The sequence below is a fragment of the Camellia sinensis genome, chromosome 8 (assembly GCF_055761805.1).
Source record: "Camellia sinensis isolate YWXY chromosome 8, ASM5576180v1, whole genome shotgun sequence".
NCBI lineage: Eukaryota > Viridiplantae > Streptophyta > Magnoliopsida > Ericales > Theaceae > Camellia > Camellia sinensis.
The window spans coordinates 174,534,295-174,556,206 of NC_138968.1; the positions used below are offsets into that span (position 1 = coordinate 174,534,295).

At 36.7% G+C, this 21,912-nt stretch overlaps 1 pseudogene across 1 annotated transcript in view; it reads right to left on the reverse strand.

The window, feature by feature from the left end:
* Positions 1 to 21,912, reverse strand: part of LOC114280922 (putative LRR receptor-like serine/threonine-protein kinase At1g29720) — a 51,389-nt pseudogene that overhangs the window by 25,849 nt on the left and 3,628 nt on the right. Inside the window, exons 3-7 of the transcript XR_014339224.1 lie at positions 11,046 to 11,117; positions 5,613 to 5,684; positions 5,332 to 5,403; positions 5,149 to 5,220; positions 1 to 72 (exon numbers count right to left, since the gene is read on the reverse strand). The product of XR_014339224.1 is annotated as a putative LRR receptor-like serine/threonine-protein kinase At1g29720 (transcript). The remainder of the gene's footprint in view (positions 73 to 5,148; positions 5,221 to 5,331; positions 5,404 to 5,612; positions 5,685 to 11,045; positions 11,118 to 21,912) is intronic.

Below are 21,912 nucleotides of genomic sequence, written 5' to 3' on the forward strand. Positions count from 1 at the left end.
AAATCCTTCAAAGTGGTCAACTTTGCTAGTGTTCCCGACAACTCCCCAGAAAAATAATTCGACGTTAAACTCCTAAAAAAAACAAAAACAAAAACAAAATAGAGTTCAATTAACCAATTGGATTGCTCCAGTTAAGAGGACCTATGACTCTCATATACAATGTAATGGATTCAATCGTCAATGATGAATGTTAAAGTTCATTTCCCACTCCCTTTTGAGTCCAGCCAGGGTTATGCCCAACAATTACAAAGTACATATATTTTTACGGAAGACCACATGTACCAAGGATCGGGAATTAGTTGGGTGACGCCTTGAACACACTCCTGAGTGAATCATATAGATATATACTAGAGGGTTTGTGCCCACCCAATGGGTGTGCAATTAAATCTGTAAAATATAAAGTTTGGTTTTGATGTTGTATGCGGCTCAAGTGGTAAAAATGTTGTTTCTCAGACCAAAGGTCTTGGCCTCCCTATATAATTTCGTGTTTTAAATAGACTATAAGGGCATTTTTGAAAATGAAAATGTTACACTGTGTCAACACCATAAAAAGTCTTCAGTTTATAATAGTATAGATGGATAGATATATCGAAAGGATCTTAACTTCAGTTGCCAACAAATTGATACTCCACAAGCATTTATTAGAGTGGGACATAAGTTATAACAATATATTTCAACAGTGTTAATTAGAACTAGTAAATTTATTTAACAAGTGAATGACCCATCTCTCCATCACACACAAAGAAAGAAAAGGATTAAAAAAAAAAAAAAAAACACAACTATGATACCACATCTTCACCAACACGTGGTATCCAATAATAAGCTACCAACTATGATGGCAGTTACATAAGTACTTATTTAGAGTAGGTAGCTACATTTCAATTCTGGATTCACTTTTCCATGTTTAAGTTTATCATTGGCTGATAATACACGTGTCAATAATGAGTGATATCATATTGAATTTTTACTCGTATTTCTCTTCCTCTCCACGAGGTGACTTTCACCACCATCACCGCTCCCACAAGCCCCCGTACAAAATGCAACAAATACAAACATCTACAAACGCATCGATAATAGCACTCCATGTCCACCAAGTGGCTTAAAGTGCAAAAATTGAAGTATATGTGTTTGGGCTAAGAGTATTTTTCTGTATTTCTCTAACACTGTGTTTGGTTGGAGGATTTGGGAAGGAATTTGAAAAGAAAAAGGGAAAAGATAGGTGAAATGTGAATAACATATACCTATATTTCACATAATTTCACACGCCTTTTCCCTTTTCTTTTTCAAATTCCTCCCCAAATCTTCCAACCAAGACAGCGTAAAAGTCCTCAATAATGCTTCCACGGGCTATCCATTTGGCAGAATAAGCTAAAATTATTGAGTTCCCTGGCATAGCATCTTCACTTTCACACATTTTGTGTCAGACAACAGGATCGCCATATTGAAAGCATTGCATACCCACGAGTGAATTGACAACAAACATGTCACAAGCAAAGCCCAATCTGATTGCTAGACCATGATTATTATATACAATTCAAGTGCTCCAAAAGGAACCCCGTTTGTAACATAAACACCAATCATGGCATTCCATATTCTATCAACTACCTCCTCTGCTTAGATTGGGTATTGGGTTAGGCGTGAGGGGGTGGCTAAGGAGGGCGGGGAAACGATACGGGTGGTCGGTGGAGGGGTGATGGGGAAGCCTTGTAAACCGTATCTCTCTCTCTCTCTCTCTCTACTGCTTTCATGTCCTGTGCTTTGTGGGTACTGCTGAGCTCAGAGGTGAAAGAATGGGGAAAGGAGATCAATGGGGATAACCAGCACTGTTTATCTTGGCCACCGCACGTGTACTTCGTAGCCTCCTTTTCCGGTGAAGCCAATGGTGTCTAGTGGGTATCTAGTGTGGTAGTGGGGAGTCAAAGTAGCGCTCCGTTTGGTTTGTAGGCAGGAAAAGTTGTCAATCGAGGTGTATTTGCGAATTGGTTATTTTAATTTTTTTTAATTTTTTATAAAAAAAATGTAAAATATAGAGAATGATGTGATAATTTATACTATTTTTTTTAAAGAAATTTACAATTGCCCTCTCGTTACCCCCTCTTTTGCCCTCTTCAGTCACCACTACTGAATTGTCATCTGCGACCCTCTTCCTATCCCGATGAGCCACCTCTGGTGCTAAACCCTAACGGTTATTCCCCTTCCCAACCTCTTCCCTCCAACGGCGACCTCTCTCAATTGCCCCTTGCCGCCTTCTCTTCCCTCTCTTGTGCATCACCCCTGCTACATCGTAACCTAGCCATGTTGTTGCCCCATGCTCGCTCATTATTTCTAGTTGTCGTAAGCGCCATCTGCTCGCCATTGCTATCGCGGCCCAGTCATGCAAATCTCAAACTAGATCTGGAGATTTCCATATCTTAAAAAGTGTAGAATGAGAATAAGAAGGTGAGCGAGAGAGAGAGAGAGAGAGAGAGTAAACTGATAATATTTTCAATTTTAACACTGAAAATTTTGATAAATTTATCAAAACCGATAATGTTTTCAGTTAATACTAAAAAAAAAAAAATTGAGAAATTTCTTAATTTTGATAATTGTAAACTGAAATCATTCTTAATTTTGGAACTGAGAACATCTCAGTTTTTCCCTACAAACCAAATCTCCAAATCTCAAATCCAACATTCTCAATTTTGATAAGTTTCGATTTTAGTATTCAGTTTGATTTTGTTACATATTGCTTCTAAGTTTATTAACCGTTTATCATTTGAAAGTACTATTCACTGATTTTCCTAGATTTAACGTTTTTGACGTGATCTACCAAAAGGGCAGGAATGTCAATTGCATTTCAAAATGGGACTTGTGAGTTCAAAAACTGTTACACGGGACATGAGCTACGACACCTCCTCTCATTAGGATTTTTAAGTAATTAATCCATTTTTTTATTATAATAAGTCTCCAAAATTGGCCTAACTAAAAAAGCAAATTATGAGAGAAGGATATGCGTAAGATTTATTTTGGGTAAATTACATTGACCTCCCCTGAAGTTTCTAACAAATATAGGGACCTCCCTTGTTATTTCAATAATTACAGTAACCTCTTTTACTTTACCTGACATTCTCCACATTCCCTTATGTTGTCAAATTGAAACAAACAGTGTTACTTTTCTATAATAAATGACCTTATTGCCCTTATTTTTAAAATATTAAAAAATACTTTTGGATTGGAGGATGGCTTTGGAAGAAAATGACCTTACTATAGGAAGAAACAGTGTTTGGAATAAACAGTGTTTTTGGATTTATTTTTTTAATATTTTAAAAAATGTTTAAGAAAATTTTATTTTTTTATTTTAAATATATAATTTTTATTTAAATATTTTAAAATTTTCTTATTTTAAATATTTTATTTTATTTTTTAAATATTTGAATTTTTTTTAATTTTAATATTTTAAACTCAAAATACAACTTCACACTTAAATCGTAACTAAACACATAACTCAAAACTCAACTCTAAAATTATTTTCAAACCTCATAACCAAACACATAACTCGAAACTCCATATTACTTTCAAAACTCTACACTCAAATCGTAATCAAGCACGTAATAAAAAATTAAAATATTTAAAATGTATTTATAAAATAAAATAAAATATTTAAAATAAACAACTCAAAACTACTCAAAACTCATAACCAAATATACAACTCAAAACTACTCAAAACTCAATTCAAAATTTATTTTTTCAAAACTCATAACCAAACACACAACTTAAAACTCAATTCAAAACTCTTTTCAAAACTCAAAACCAAACTTTTTTCAAAACTATTTTAAAAGAAAAAAAAATTTTAAAATATTTTTTTATTTTATTTTTTAAAATTATTTTTAGAATCATGATATGAGTGTGGAGTCGTATTTTGAGTTACGAGTTATGAATTTAGTTTTGAAAAGATAAAATTTGTTTGGTTATAAGTTTCGAAAAGAGTTTTGAGTTGTATTTTGAAATTCTTTGGATTTATTTTTTTAAGGTAAATATTTTATATTTTAAATATTTATTTATTTATTTTAATATTCACTATATTTCATACATTTATGTGCTGTATTTTTTAAAATATCTTAATTATATTTTTTAAATATTAAAAATTTAAAAAAAATTGTTATTTTAAATATATGGTTTTTATTTTAAATATTTATTTATTTATTTACTTTATAAATATATTTTTAAATATTTTTAATTTTTTTTTATTTGTTTGGTTACAATTTGAATGTAGAGTTTTAAAAGTAATGTAGAGTTTCGAGTCATGTGTTTGGTTATAAGTTTTGAAAATAATTTTTGAATTGCGTTTTGAACTATATAGTTGGCTACGATTTGAGTGTGGAGTTGTGTTTTGATTTTAAAATATTAAAATTTAAAAAATCAAAATATTTATAGAATAAAAAAAGTATTTAAAATAAAAAAATTAAATAAAAATTATATATTTAAAATAAAAAATAAAATTTTCTTTAACATTTTTTAATATTTTTTAAAAATAAATTCAAAAAATGTCATTTTGTAGGTCAACAGAGAAATAAAGTGAACAGAGGAATAAGGACAAGGGTAGTATCGTCTTTTTGTGCTCAAAAGAAAGGGTAATAAGGTTATTTATTCTATGCAAGTAACACCGTTTGTTCCAATTTGACGGAATGGGGAAGCTGGAGAATGTTAGGTAAAATAGGAAAGGTTACTGTAATTATTGAAACTACGGGAGAGGTCCCTGTATTTGTCAGAAACCTCAGGGGAGGTGAGTGTAATTTACCCTTTAGTTTTCTTTCTATGCTTTTTAAGATATAATTTTGATTTTATAAATATTTTAGAATTAATTAATCTATTTCTCACAAATTTTTATTACTTTTGATGAGAAATAAAATATACTCAATAATAGAGTTTCTTATCTTATCATTTCTTACATAATTTATAAACCAAACAGGGGAAATAATAGCACAGTGAAGGCTTAGAAAAAAAAAATTACAAATTAATAAATTTTAATAATTAAATTGTTATACATTTTCATGATTCTAATTTTTTCCATTATTTCTTACTAAATCATTTCATCCAAACGAAAGGATAAAGAGGAGAGCACGTATAATTTAAAAAATAAAAAAATTGGAGAAAGTAAAAGAGCATTACAGTTTCTCAAGGCGGGTAAGGTTACCAAGCTCCTGAGGAAGTGGTCCATACAGCTGATTGAACTCGAGGACTCTATGATATAAGCATCAGAAATTACAATTTTGACAACAAAGTGATGTAAATTCTTCTTAAGCATAAAAAATAAAAATAAAAAATACATATGAGTAATAATAAGAAGTTTACATGCTTTCAAGTGTGGTGATGTTTCCTAATTCTTTTGGGATTGAACCTGTTATTCGATTTCCTAAGAGGGATCTGCAATAACACTGTTTTTGTATTAAAAACATAAACATAAAAAATTTAGAATGTTATGTTCCGAACTTAGATTTTTGAATGGATTTACGGCAAGAATTCCCCAACCTCCCCCCCCAAAAAAAAAAAAAAAAAATCAGATCATAAATTTGAAAGTAAAAAACAATACAAGATGATATACTAGTAGTAGGTATATGTGCTTGGGGGCATACATGTGCATTATTTGTGACAAGGAACCCCATTCTGGAGGGATAGTACCATTAACATAATTCTTGGAGATGTCACTGTACAAATGAGGGAGTAATCAGTACCTAGTCGTTTGAAATTTGCTTATTTAATAATTTTTGACTATTTACAAAAATTATGTAAAAAAATAAAAATGTAATGTAATAATTTGTAACAAATAAATAAACTATTTATTTAACAATTTTCCAAACTCAACCTAATTATAATTGATGATTTATTAATTTGGTGAGTTTTTTTTTTTTTTTTTTTTTTTTTTGGGTACATAAATTTTTTTTGGATGACGTTAACTACTAGAAGATCTTTAAGTTGATCATTTCCAAATTTTGTCATAGCATCAGCACACGTGTTCCGTTTGGATAGTAGTGTAGGACACTTACTTTTATATCAATACATTTCATTTTTGTCCTAAAGTTACAATAAACCTTTTTAATTTAAAATACTTTAATATAATTTTACAAAATTTTTTTTGTAATTTTAACACAATAGAAATTTTAAATATAAAAAAAAAAATAAAAAATTTTGTCTGTACAATAAGGGAGGGAGAATAACATTACAAAATGTTAAGCACAGGGAAAATTTGATGTTTAGTTTTTTTATTATTTTGTGTCTCAATCTCGATTTTTATTCTCACTATTTAATGTATGCTTATAATTACAAGCAAAATTTATAAAGAAAAAAAGAAAATCATATATTGTCACGAGTTATGATACAAAAGCTCGAAGAAAACAAGGGACATATAATAAAGAATTTTTGTTTTAAGAATTTATGTGTGTCAATTTTCGACCAAAATGTTAATCAAGCACTTAGTTAGAGAATACTGATAAAATAGATTAAGGCCGAACGACCTGTCACAAAAAGAAGAGATTCCGGCGGTGGTTCATCCACTCGGGGGCACTCCGACGATCAAGTCAGTTATCTCTCAAAGATAGCAAAAGTGCTAAACTCACTATTCAAAGCATAAAAGCATACCTTAGACCCATGAGGGTACCTCTCTTTTATAGCCAGCACAAACATCATCCCAATAGAAGCCTAGCTTCAATGGACTTAGGATTACTGCTAATCTTGGACTCCTAGTAGGATTGGGATAAACTCTCTAAGAGTCTTATCTTTATCCAAACTGAAGTCCTCTCTCATTCTAGGATTCTTATCCCTTATCCGCTTATCTCGGATTCCGGTATCTTCGTAGATAACCTCGGCTTAGCCGAGATGATCTCGGCGTCATGACCAGGACACGTGGCACCTCGGCTGGCACTTCGGTGACACCTTAGCCACGTGTTGTCATTCAAAAATTATGTCCCCACAACTGCCCCCTAGGTTCTATTACCTCGGCATTCTGAGGTGATGGAACCTATATCACTCCTTCCTTTAATCATGACTCCGGTTTAACTTCAGCTTGTAATTTTTTCTTAAAATTTCAACAAGTGTTAAACATGACCTCGATTTAACTTCAACTTGTAAATTTAAATTTCAACAAGTGTTAAACACATCCTCGGTTTAACTTCAACTTGTAAATTTAAATTTCAACAAGTGTTAAACACATCCTCAGTTTAACTTCAACTTGTAAATTTAAATTTCAACAAGTGTTAAACTAATCTTAGCTTGTAAATTCCAACTCCCAATCATCATTCTCCAGCCCTCTGCCCCCGCGTGTCTTCCTCGGCCCTTGTATACTTCTCAATTCTGACCATGAGTTCCTCCATGCTCTTTGGCAGTGTCTTTGCCAGTGATTTTTGAAGCAGACAGTCATCTTTTAGGCCGTTCTTAAAGGACACGACCGCCACCTCTTGGTTGCATCCTGGTATTCAGTTGAACACTTCATAATACCTCTTGGCATAAGCCCTAACGCTTTCATCCTCACTGATTCTCAGGGGCATCACGGAGTCTGCCCTCAACGGTTGTAGTTTGTTCGTCACAAACCTAGTCACAAATATCTCGGCCAGGACCTCCCAGGTTTTCACAGTTCCTTTCGGCAACTTGTGAAACCAGTCTGATGCAATTTCTCCAAAGGACGAGGGAAACACCTTGCAGAGCAACGGCTCGTTCCTGGTGTATAATGCCATCGAGTTCAGGTACAAGCCGACGTGAAAGTTCGGGTCCGACTTACCGTCGTATATCTGGAATCTTGGCATGTGGAACCTTTTCGAGGCCTCAAATTTGTTCAACTCTATCGAGAACGGTGTCCTCGGCTTGACCGGAGAGGTCACCTCGGCATCTTGTTGCTTTCTCTGGAGGTAATCCCCTATATCCTCCTTGGTTTGTCCAGGAGCTCGACTATCTCCGGATTTCAGCCTCTTTGGTGCACTACTTCCAGTGTCATTGTGAGTCCTTTTGGACCTCTCTCCATTGGTCATGTCGAAACAGAGTTCCTTCCTCTAAACATCCCAATGTTCTTTGGTGCAGGTTTCTTTTGTTCGACGTGTCTTCTGGGATTCTCCATGCCCGACCTCCCGCGAAGGCCGGTGAGAATGTCCTTTGGTCCTACCATGCTGAGGGACTGCAGGAACCATTTTCTGCCCCCCTTTCTGGACATCTTTCTTGGCCACTGGAATCGACGTATCTTGTAGCAGGAATGGTGGCTACATGACGTTGTTCTGCATCATGAAATTAACGGCCGTTTGCAGGTCCGCCAATATGTCCGCCATTCCCTTCATCTCGTCATCCCTCCTCAGGCATCTATCTTTCCATACATGAAGGTTGTCCTCGTTATAATACCCGCTCCGGTCCGATTTCTTCGGTACGTCGCCCTCCTGGCCGACGTCCTTTCCTCCGTGATTCTTATCACGAGTCTCTTCGTTACATTTGTCTTCTTCCACGTCAAGGTCAATATGTTTCCCACTCTCAGTAGGGGTGTCGTCTCCAACATTCTCTTTCTGTCTGTCGTTGGCTATCTATTCTCCCTTCTTTCCCACAGACGGTGCCAAATTGTGTGTGTCAATTTCCGACCACACTGTTACTCAAGCACTTAGCTGGAGAACACTGGTAGAATAGATTAAGCCCGAACGACCTGTCACAAAAAAAAAGAGATTCCGGCGGTGGTTCGTCCACCTGGGAGTACTCCGACGATCAAGTCAGTTATCTCTCAAAGATAGCAAAAGTGTTTAACTCACTATTCAGAGCATAAAAAGTATACCTTAGACCCATGACGGTGCCTCTCTTTTATAGCCAACACAAATCTAGTCCCAATAGAAGCCTAGCTTCAATGGACTTAGGATTATTGCTAATCTTGGACTCCCAGTAGGATTTGGATAAACTCTCTAAAAGTCTTATCTTTACCCAAACTGAAGTCATTTCTCATTCTAGAACTCTTGTCCCTTATCTGCTTATCCCGAATTCCGGTATCTTCGCAGATAACCTCGGCCTAGCTGAGATGATCTCGACGTCATGACCAGGACACGTGGCACCTCGGCTGGCACTTCGGTGACACCTCGGCCATGTGTTGTCATTCAAAAATTATGTCCCCATAGAATTAATTTGCTTATACCATGTTGCACTACTATTCCTTTTCCCTCCTAGAAAACGAGAGATTGCTGTCTCAAAAAGTACACTACGTGGACGGGGCCCGGTCTAGTTGAGGCTCGTGGGCCTACTATGTGTTGTATTTTGGATGATTCGATTCATTATTTTTGAGGGGGTTGCTAAGTGCTTGTTCCGTATGCACTATGAAAGTTAAAAAGTCAAAAAACTTATTCTATTTAGAAGAAGTGTAAGGGGGAAGCTAGAGGGCAAAATTGTAATTTTGCTCTTTGAATTAGTCAGTCCAATAGTGCAGCTTAGTGTATTTTGCACTACATTTTCCAAGTCATACCACGTGGCACAATGCAAGCCACCAATTCCCATTATAAAAAAAAAAAAAAAAATTGAAATGTATACCCCGGCACAGTGCTGCAGATCAGTGTACTTTGCATCTACAATATTTTATTACATATTTTTCTGTAGAAAGTCAAAAAGTTATCCCAAACATATATATTTTTTTTCTCTACATTTTTAACCAAAAAATCAAAAAGTGCACTTATATGGCGCATCCCAAACAACTTCTAAATGTTTCTATCTTTTTATTTTGGACATTTCATTTTTTTACTTTAGTTTATTATAATTTTATCCTAATATAAATTTTCAATTTTGTCCTCATTTCTATCCTCCCAAGTTTAGCCCTAACCCCAATCCCACCACTACTTCCACTCTTGCAAACACCCTCCAACGACCAACCCGCCCTCCGACAACCAACCCACCATCATTTCCACTCCCACTAACAGCCTTCGAAACCAGCACCCAGCCCTCTTCGCCAACCGTAGCAACACAACCCTTCTTCGTCACCCTTGTCTTCCTCTTCTCATTTTTTCTTTTTTGGTCTTCTTCTAAAATCCCTAGGTTTTCATACGTCTCTCGCTCTCTCGCTCTCGCAATGGATGGAGAGTTGACGATAGCATAATAGGTTTGGCAACACAATGATGAGCAAATCCTGAATATTCGGTAACACAGTTTTGAATGAATCTTTTTGGTTTGGTAACATAGTGTTGAACATAAAGGATTTGTTCGGTTACTTAGTTCTGAACATAAAGACCTAGTTTATTCATTAGTCATTGTAACAAACAAACCAACATAGCAAACAAACAAACCATCAAACCAATTCAAACAAATTCACTGACTGCAAGATAGGGAGTAGAAGCCCACAAATCTTTTTCACCGTCAATGATGGGAAGGGTGTGAGTGAGGGAGTCATCGTCATTCTTCACTGTTGATGGACATGATGGGTGCAGAAGGGGGTGGTTACGGCAGTGGTGATGGTTGCGGTGGTGGATCGATAAAGGGAGAGAGATTTAGGGTACAAGAAGAAAAAGAATAAGACATAGGAGGTGGATCGATGAGGGATGGGATGGTGATGCTTGACTGCCGATGAGGGATGAGGGTTGAATGAGGGTCTCCAATGGAGGATGAGGACTATAGGAGGAGTCGCTGGAGTTGAGGCTGAGGTTGCCTTTTAAAAAATGACCAAAAATTTGTTTGGTGAGGGTATATTTGGGATTATGGTAGGTAGAGGTCTAAAGAAAAATGAGGAAGAGAACAAATTTGATGGTAGGGATTCAAATAAGTGGGGGCCTAAGAAGAAGGATATGAGCATTTAGCAGTCCTCTTATTTTTTTTAAGTTATACTGTATAAATTATTCACACAAAAAATAAAATAGATTAATTCGATTATTATAGTTATATAATTTCATCACATTTGTTGTTAAACACAAACAATTTATTTTTTAAGACAATTGTGTTTAAATCAAATCTTTACACTTATCATATTAATTTTTTTTTTTTTATAAATGATCAACGTACACAATCATAAAAAATTAACAGATAGTTACTATTCATTGTTTATGATACATTATAATGAAAAGAAAAATACTTACAATTCTAGGAGATGAGGGAGTTTGACCAATTCTCGGGGGAGAACGCCACTCAAATTTAGTGCTTTGAGAACTCTGCATTTCAAAAAAAAAAAAGAAAAGAAATTAGCTTACTCATACCAAATACATATGGAAATAAAGAGAAAATAATTTTCTTTTTTCAAATTTTCATTGAATTTGGATTTTAGATTCGTAAAAGTGAATGAAATATTTTTTTCCCTCTTTTTTCTTTTTCCTACAAATCTATTTTTAAATTTAAAATCTAAAGTATTCATACTTCCTATGACTTTTACCCTCCCCTTAATTGGATCTCCTATGTAAAGTTTAAATATAAATGAGAATAGTTTAATACCTTATGTTCGGATTTTAATTTTTGTTTTATCCATTATTTTCAATTTCTTATCTTTATTGTAACCACTAAAAGTTTATACAATTTAATAATTAATTTTGGGAGCTTTTTTGATAAATTCACTTTCTAAGAACTTTATTTCATCCAACACATATTCTTTTTGACTATTCCATTAGGTCCTATTTGAAATAAGAAGACCAAAATACCATTTTCATCTACTTATGTTCCATTTAGTTCACATTATTTTATTATGTTTCAATAAGTCCTATGGGTGACATAATTACCAAAATACCCCTAATGTGAATGTTCACACCGTCAATGTGAATGTTCATATCGTCAATGTGTAGGGGCCCGGCCCATGTCGACCCTCGTGGGTGCCTGAAAAAATTCGAGTCGGGCCGGGGCGGGCCCGACCCATTGACAATGTGAATATTCACATTGACATGTTAACATTCACATTAATAGGAGTGTAAAATTGGCCCGCGTCCTGTGGCGGCGCGAAACCCGCCCGCAGCCCATGGGCGGCCAGGGGCGGACCCGGTCCGGCTCGTTGACAATGTGAATATTCACATTGACATAATAACATTCACATTAATAAGAGTATAAAATTGGCCCGTGGCCCATGGGCGGCCAAAAGCCCGCCCACGGCCTAGGAAGGGCCCGGCTCGGCCCGTTGACAATGTGAATATTCACATTGACATGTTAACATTTACATTGATAGGAGTGTAAAATTAGCCCGCGCCTCGTGGCTGCCCGAAACTGCCCATGGCCCGTGGGGGGCCCGGGGCGGGCCCTGCCCGACCTGTTGACAATGTGAATATTCACATTGACATGTTAACATTCACATTGATAAGAGTATAAAATTAGCTAGCGGCCCAGGGTGGGCTCGGCCCGGCCCGTTGACTATGTGAATATTCACATTGACATGTTAACATTCACATTGATAGGAGTGTAAAATTAACCTGTGCCTCGTGGCTGCCCGAAACCCGCCCACGGCCCGTGGGCATCCCGGGGCGGGCCTGGCCATTTTTTTAAAATTCTTTTTAATTTTTTCTACCAAAATTTTATTATTTTCCACAAAAAAAGACACTAGGCCTTGGCGCGAGCTGGGCCTCGGACCGAGCCTTGAATGGGCCTTAACCGGGCCGATGGGCTGGGCCAGACTTCAAAGTGATGGCCTAGGCCCTAGCCTAGGGTCTCGGACTAGGCTCGAGCCTGGGCCCAAATGAGCCTTTCCCGGGCCGGGTTGGGCCACCCACGGGCCAAAAAATTAGGCCCAGGCCCTAGTCCTGGCACAAGGGTATTCGGGCTTTGGATGGGCCGATGGATCGAGCCTCGGGTCGGGTCGGTGGGCCTGGGCCTAGCCTCGAGCTTAGGTCGGGCTTGGGCGGGCCTGGCCATTTTTTTTAATTCTTTTTAATTTTTTTTACCAAAATTTTATTATTTTTCACAAAAAATACATTGCGCCTCGGCGCGGGCTGGGCCTCGGACCGAGCCTTGAATGGGCCTTAAGCGGGTTGATGGGCCGGGCCGGGCTTCAATGTGATGACCTAGGCCCTAACCTAGGGCCTCGAATATGCTCGGACCCGGACCGAAATGAGCCTGCCCCAGGCCGTGGGCGGGCTTCAGGCAGCCCACAGACTGCGGGCCAATTCTACATTCCTATCAATGTGCATTTCAACATATCAATGTGAATATTCACATTGTCAACGGGCCGGGCCGGACCTACCCCGGGCAGCGGGCAAATTTTACACTCTATCAATATTAATGTTAACATGTCAATGTGAATATTCACATTGTCATGGGTTGGGCTTCGGGCCGCCCACGGGCTGCGGGCCAATTTTACACTCTTATCAATGTGAATGTTAACATGTCAATGTGAATATTCACATTGTTAACGGGCCGGGCCGGGCCGCCCCGGGCAGCGGGCGGGCTTTTGGCTGCGCCACGGGCCGCGGGCCAATTTTATACTCTTATCAATGTGAATGTTAACATGTCAATGTGCATATTCACATTGTCAACAGGCCGGGCCAGGCCCGCCCCGGGTCGCCCATGGGCCGTGGGTGGGTTTCGGGCTGCCACGAGGCGCGGACTAATTTTACACTCCTATCAACGTGAATGTTAACATGTTAATGTGAATATTCACATTGTCAACGGGCCAGGTCGGACTCGCCCTCTGCCGCCCATGGGCGGGTTTCGGGCTGCCACGAGGCGCGGGCTAATTTTACATTCCTATCAATGTGAATGTTAACATGTCAATGTAAATATTTACATTGTCAACGGGCCGGGCCGGGCCCGCCCGGGGCGGACGGCGGGCTTTTGGGCGCCTATGGGCTGCGGGCCAATTTTATACTCTTATCAATGTAAATGTTAACATGTCAATGTGAATATTCACATTGTCAATGGGTCGGACCGGGCCCGCCCCGGGCCACCCATGGACCGTGGGCGGGTTTCATGCCGCCACGGGACGCGGGCTAATTTTACACTACTATTAATGTGAATGTTAACATGTCAATGTGAATATTCACATTGTTAACGAGCTAGGCCCGCCCCGACGCGCGGACCGGTTTCGGGCCGGCCACGGGCCAATTTTACATTTCTACCAATGTGAATTTTAAAATATGAATGTTCACATCATAAAATTACTAACCGTTCAAAAAATATTTATAAGGGTATCAAAATTAAATATAAGGGCATAAGTGTCCAAGAAAATAGTGTAAATCAAGAAAAAAGATTTTATGGAATAAAACTATATATATATGGGACTAAATGGGTTAAAAAATTCCTTCATGGACTTCTTAGATTAAAATACTTCTAAATGGGATTTATCAATAAAAATCCCATTAATTTTCTATAGAAGTTTTAAAACGCATATTGGAAATAATATAGGGATGGGCATTGACCCGTTGGCCTACCCAACCCACTCAGCTCGACTCTATTTTTTAGGATTTAGAAATGTTGTTTTGGCCCATAGGGCCTGGCTAAAACAATATTTTCAACCCGATATATTAATGGCTGGATTTGGGATTTATACTTTCGACTCAACTCGGCCAGACCTATTAAATTAGTTAGTTAATTCTAATATATTAAAATATATGTATCTTTGTTAGAATTTAGATTTTATTTTTGTTAATTTGAAACTCATATTTGTTGTGATACGTGATTGAATTTATTTTAAAAAAATATTTCAATTTGTACACAAAATCCTTCGATTTATAATGATATCAGTATATTTATTTAAGAAATATAATGTATGATTGAATTTAATTGTGAAAATGTTTTAATTTTTTTAACATAAAGCTCGATTGGTGGGTTTGAAATTTATAATTATTTTTTGGGACGGACTTGGGTAGATATAAAGATCCGATGGTAGGGCTTGGCCAAGCTTGAGCTGATACAAAATCTCTTATTATATAATGTCGATCCGGCCCAAATCCTGCCTGACTCAACGGATGTCCACCCCTAAAATAGTATATATACTTTGGAAACCACTCTATCATACCTTGTTCTATAATATTTGAAACGATCTCTCTGCTAGAAAACATATTATAATAATTAAAAAATAAATTATTAAATTAAAATTAAAATGAGTTTAAATTTCGTAAAATTTACCTTAGTCACTGTGAGTTACCCAGAAAAGCACAAGTAATCACTCATGAGATATAATGCTCTGATCATTTTTAAAGACAAATTAGAATTGATTAAAATAAGTGAGAGGAGTAATCAAAGGTAGTTGTACTGTCAGCCGTTGAAGGCAGTGAACAACCACTAATTTTGTAAGATTTTATATTTTCAATTGAAAAATAATTTAGATAGTAATTGTGTTTTCAATTTATTTTAATTTAAAAATTCTTTTATCAAATGACAAGTGTTGATATTTGATATTTTTGTGTGAAAAATACAAGGCTTAATTTGTCATTTTTTTAAAAAAATCAAATTAAATAGTTTTTGAATAAAAAAAGAGTAATGAAATAGTTGTAATAATGTATTGTTTTCTTATATATATTTATTATTAGTATTTAACAATTTACTTAATAATCTTTTGATTATGTTGAGTTAGATTGTTATTCAAAAAAAAAGTTAATAAATTGTTGTATTATGTTCAAATTTTATAAAAGTTTAAATCGCTAAACTGATTCACATCCATCCGTCAATTCGTTAATCTGCTTAACCCGCATCCACCAATCCGGCGGACGAACGCGGATTAATTTTTTCCATCAGCCAATCCAACGGACGGATGGTAGATTGGAGGCTCGCCGGGCTGTAACCAAACCGCAAACACTCCTAATTAAAGGTAATTCTAACATTTGGTGGTGGTAGTGGTGGCCAAATTTAATTGTTGATGGCTGAAGGTAATTCTTAATGGTAATAGTTGATTGTTGTGAGAGAAGGTTGTTGGTGACAGTGGCTAGATGTGGTAGACGACAGTGGTGGTGACGAGTGATGAGTGATGGTTGGTGGGGATGAAAAAATAAAGAATAAATAAAAAGTTATTTTTAAAAAAAAAATTATATTATGTTATAAGACTTTAAGAAATTTTATAAAAGCAAAAATAGATCCAAATATTTTTTGTTTATAATTTAAAATTTTTACACAAGGGTGTTTACTGTATGCATTTCATAATTTTTAAAAAAATGACATAATTTCATACTTTTTAAATTATAACTAAAAAATAATAATTATAACCAAACAATATATGAGACATAATTAAAAATCTCATGAATCATAATTAAAAAAAAATTAGTCATAACTAAAAAAGAAAATGACAAAACTTAAGAGTGCATATGGTGAGGGTGTGTATAGTAGAATTTCCTAAATAGTAAATATAAACGTTACTGGACTTATGTATATTTGTGAGAATTTATACGATTTTGTGAGATAACTTATGTATATTTGTGAAAACTTATACAAGTGCATATGGTACGCAAATTGGTATTTTAATGTTTTATTTGTATTTTATGAAATAATTTTGAAAAATAATTTTCTGAAAAAAGTTTATAAAATTAAAAAATTTGTTTGATTGTATTTTTTGAAAATAGTTTTGAAATTTTAGAGTTTGAAATGATTTAATTTTTTTTTTAGTTGAATAAATGGGTGTAAAAGAAAAAATAATTGATTAATGTATAAGATGTGAGAGAATGAAAAAGGAGAGGAGAGATAAAAGTGATTTTGAATTTTTTTTTTCTAAAAATTTTCAACTAAATAAATTTTTAAAATTTTTTTCTCACAAAATCTCTCTTAACTGAATTATTAGTATTATTTTTTCCCCTAGATAGTCAGAATCGGTGACCGTTAGGTCAGTGCAATACTACGACAAAACCACCAACTCAATTTGTCGGTGCTCATTATGGTTGTCGTGGACGCCGAGCAAGTGCTCAAGTGGCTATCGATATGATATTTGGGTGTTAAAGATGAGTAAAGTTTTTAGATATTGAGTTTAGTTGAGTGATTTTGTAGTCACATTTTAAAGTGTGGTGAGGGAAAAGTCAGAAATTTAAATTGATGGATCAGCAACAATCTCTTTAGTTATAATATAATTTTATTAACAAATTAATATCTTACAATTTTGATGAAAAAATAAATAAATAATAAAAAAGATGAGAAAAGTTTTAGATTAGGTAAATTATATTTAGGCCATGTTTGGGAAGAATTGTTTTTGGTTAAAATAGTTTTAAAAAAAAGAAAAAAGAAAAAAAAAGGACTAAAATAACTAATAAGATAAAATGTTATATATCATGCACATCAATAAATCATTTTTTTTTTCTCACAACTATCTATTTAACTAAAAAAAAAAATCACAAATCATTCCAAACATTATTTTGTTTTTCATCTCATAAAATAGTCAAATAGGTATATAATCAATCATCTTTACTTTGAGCATTAGGGCTTAGGGGCTTATGTACAAGTAATATTAGTTGTGGTGATAGGGGTAAAGATGAGATAGTAGGGTGACAGTAGTGTTACGGTGATGGCGGTGTTGGCGTGAGCTGTGCATGAGCTGTATATAAGATTTAGATTAATTGATTCTAGATATGTTTAGATTCCTTTAGAATAGGACTGATTTATTTAGTTTCCTTTAGAATAGGTTTGTTTCCTTATTTACAGGATATAACTTATATCCATATATATTGTCTTACTGTTGAGGAATAATATATACAGAAACCATTATTTTCACATGGTATCAAAGCATCGTCGATCCTACAGCACTTTGTAATCAACCATCTGCTAAGTTTTCTTCCACACCACTATTAATCTGGTGTGAGTCCAAATGGATGTCACTCCAGGCATATCAACCCCAACGGCCGAACTAGCCTCAACATCGCAAATCATTGTCCACCAAGACAATTCTGCGTTTCCTACCAGCATCACACTTGATGAGACAAATTATTCCTTATGGTCTCAACTCATGGAGATGCGTATTGGCGCACGTAACAAGGCTGGATATCTCACTAGCGAAGCAAGAAAACCGGCGCCCCGCGATCCCAATCTGGGAACATGGATTACCGAAAATCACAAAGCAAAAAGTTGGCTTATTGACTCAATGAGCCCGTCGCTGATGCATCGATTTATTCGTCTTCCTACTGCCCAGGCAATATGGGAGGCTATATCGAAAACCTTCTATGATGGATCAGACGAAACTTGTATTTTTTAATTGAATCGGAGATCATTCTCCACCTCGCAAAATGGTCGACCCTTATCAACATACTACAATGAACTCCTTGCTATTTTCCAAGAAATTGATCATAGGACTATCTCTCAGGAAGGAACAGTTGAAGGGGTGGTCCAGTTGCATTCCGCGATGGCTAGGCTTCGGGTGCATATTTTTTTGAGTGGACTCGATTCCGAATTTGACCAGGTTCGTGGCGAAACGTTACGAAAAGACCCGAAACTTGATTTGGAGAGCATATATGCATATGTTCGGAGAGAATACCAACAGAGACAGACCATGAACGGTTCTCGTCAAATCTCTGAGAACTCAGCACTGCTGACCAACCATACTCGCCCAGGACCATCTTTTGGCTCGTCGAGAAATCGAAGCAATCAGTCCACTAGAAAGTCTAGCGGCCTGATGTGTACTCATTGTGGTGAAACCGGTCATTCGAAACAACGATGCTATGAACTTATTGGCTATCCGGAGTGGTGGGATTTCACCAAGAAACTGCGCAAGAAGCTCGGTGGGAAGGCAATGGTGACATCTACAGAGGCAGAGCCATTGCAGCCTACAACAAACATTGCCCACTCAGGTATTAATGGTAAGGCCTCTTTGTTCTCTGCAATTTCTAAGAATAATACTTAGATTATTGATACAGGTGCATCCGATCATATGACTAGGGACTCCAGTCAATTACAATCTATTTTCCCTTCTCCTCAATCTGTTATCTCCACGGCTAATGGTAGTACATCTCCCATTATTGGAGAGGGCTCTGTCACTCTATCTAAAACTCTCACTTTAGATACTGTCCTTGTTGTTCCATCCCTTGAATATAATCTTTTTTCTGTTAGCCAAATTACCTCTATTCTTGCTTGCACTGTCACTTTTTGGCCCTCATTTTGTGTTTTTCAGGACATTCTAACGCGGAAGATTCTTGGTTATGGTGTTAGACGGGGCAAACTCTACTACTTGGAATTGGAAAATGGAGGACCAAAAATAAGTCAGGCCAATCACACTAGCAGCCAAGACAAAGCTAGAGCCCTTATGTGGTTATAGCACTGAAGACTCGGACATCTTTCCTTTGGTTATCTTCGCAAATTGCGACCACATCTACTCTCAGTTTTGAATACTTTGGATTTCCGTTGTGACATTTGTGAATTGGCTAAGAGCCACCGTATCTCTTATTTACCAAGTTTAAATAAAAGTTTCGAACCTTTTGTAGTCATTCATTCTGATGTTTGGGGTCCTGCAAAGATCTCTTCTTTGTCTAAAGCTCGTTACTTTGTTACATTTATTGATGAATGCACTCGAATGACTTGGGTGTATTTGCTTCGGAAAAAAAAATGAAGTATGTACAGCTTTTAAGGCATTTCATGCCATGGTGAGCACTCAGTATCAAACAACGATTCGTGTTTTACAGTCTGACAATGGTACTGAGTTTATAGATACATCATTCGGCACTTTTTTGAGCCACCTTGGAATTTGCCATCAAATTTCTAACACCTATACTCCCCAACAAAATGGTTTGGCAGAGAGGAAGAATAGACAACTATTGGAAGTGGTTCGTGCATCTCTCTTTGGAATGAACATGCCTCGGTTTTACTGGGGCGAGGCAGTGAAATCCGCGGCTTACCTCATTAATCGTACACCTTCTCGTGTGATAGATTTTCAAACCCCTCAAAACAAACTGCAATCCTTACTTTCTATTCCTCACCTCCCAAATCTTGAACCTCGAGTCTTTGGTTGTACTGTATATGTTCACATTCCCAAAAGTTTGCGCACTAAACTTGATCCTTGTGCACGCTAGTGTGTTTTTGTTGGCTATTCTGAGTTTCAAAAAGGATATAGATGCTATGACCCTCATACCAAAAAAGTCCATGTCACTTTGGATATTTCATTTCATGAATCTGAACCGTATTACACTACAGGGGTCTCCAGTCCTTCTCATCAGTGGGAGAGTTCTAGTGAAGAGAATGCGTTACAAGGAGGTGGTGGAGGAGATGTATTTATGGATTTAGAAGACATGCATGAACAGCTTGGGAACAGCGGGAAAAGTGTTCAACATAATTATGATCAACAAAGCTGTGAGAATTTTTCTGAAACTGAACGTGAGGTGGTAGTTCTCCCAAACTCTACTTCAGGTACTCCTCACATGTCAGAATCACCAATATCTTCAGAGTTGCCCATGTCTACACCATTAACTAAAGGATCAACCCAAAATGTCATTCCTTAGGTAATCTCGAACCCCGTATCAGATGAATCTAATGTAACACATATATATCCAGAATTGCCAATGTCTACATATCCGCAAAGATCAAATAAGGGAGTCCCGAAGAAACAATATGAACCTGATCCTAAAGCTAAGACTAAATACCTAATTAGCAACCATGTGTCGTCCCATAGGTTGTCTGACTCATGTGCATTTACTGTTAATCAATTATCCACTATATCTATTCCTAGTAATGTGCAGGACACATTGATAGATCCGAAATGGACAAAGGCGATAAATAAAGAGATGGAGGCATTACAAAAGAATGCCACTTGGGAAATCGTTCCATTACCCGAAGGAAAGAAGACCATTGGTTGCAGATGGGTGTTCACAATGAACCTTAAGGCAGATGGCAGCATTGATAGATATAAAACAAGGTTAGTTGCAAAGGGGTATACGCAAAGGTATGGGGTGGATTATCAAGAGACGTTTGCGCCAGTAGCCAATCTCAATACAATTCGTATTCTCATATCTATAGTAGCTAATAGGGATTGGCCTATGCAACAATTTGATGTTAAAAATGAGTTCCTCAATGGAGATTTAGAGGAAGAGGTCTACATGGAGTTGCCACCCGAAACTAAACGCAGTTCTTCATATAGAGGTGAAGTGTGTAAACTGAAAAGTCATTGTACGGTCTGAAACAGTCACCTAGAGCATGGTTTGGGACGTTCTCCTTAACAATGAAGGCATTCGGTTATAAGCAGAGTAATTCCGACCATACCTTGTTTATAAAGCACAAGGAAGGGAAGGTAACGACTTTAATTGTGTATGTCGATGATATGGTATTGACAGGAGACGACCCATGCGAAATGAAAGCATTACAAGAATATTTGGCTGCTAATTTTGAAATGAAGGACCTCGGGCAACTTAAATATTTCTTGGGGATTGAGGTGGCGAGATCAAACCGCGGGATTTTTCTTTCACAACGGAAGTACGTGTTAGATCTTTTAACCGAAACTGGAATGCTTGCTTGCAAACCAGTAGACACGCCCATAGAATTGAATCATAAGCTTGAAGTTGTTCCCAATCAAGTTCTAACAGACAAAGGTTGCTATCAGCTGTTGGTTGGGAGATTAATCTATTTGTCCTACACAAGGCCAAATATAGCTTATGCAGTGAGCGTTGTAAGTCAGTTCATGCATATACCAGGTAAAGAGCATATGAATGCGGTATATCGAATCTTAAGGTACTTGAAGAATGCTCCAGGAAAAGGGGTGTTGTTTTCAAACAATGGTGTTTCTAATATTGAAGGATACACAGATTCTGATTGGGCGGGTGATCAAACCAACAAAAGGTCCACGTCTGGTTATTTTACTTTCGTGGAAGGTAACCTTGTCACATGGAGAAGTAAGAAACAGAAGGTCGTGGCAAGATAAAGTGCCGAAGCTGAATTCCGCGGCATGGCTCATGGTGTACGTGAATTGTTATGGATAAGAAGTGTACTAAAAGATTTAGGGATTGAATGTACATGCCCTATGAATCTCCATTGTGATAATAGAGCAGCCATTGAAATTGCACATAATCCTGTACAACATGATCGTACCAAACATGTTGAAGTTGATCGTCATTTCATCAAGGAGAACCTTGATCAAAAGATTAT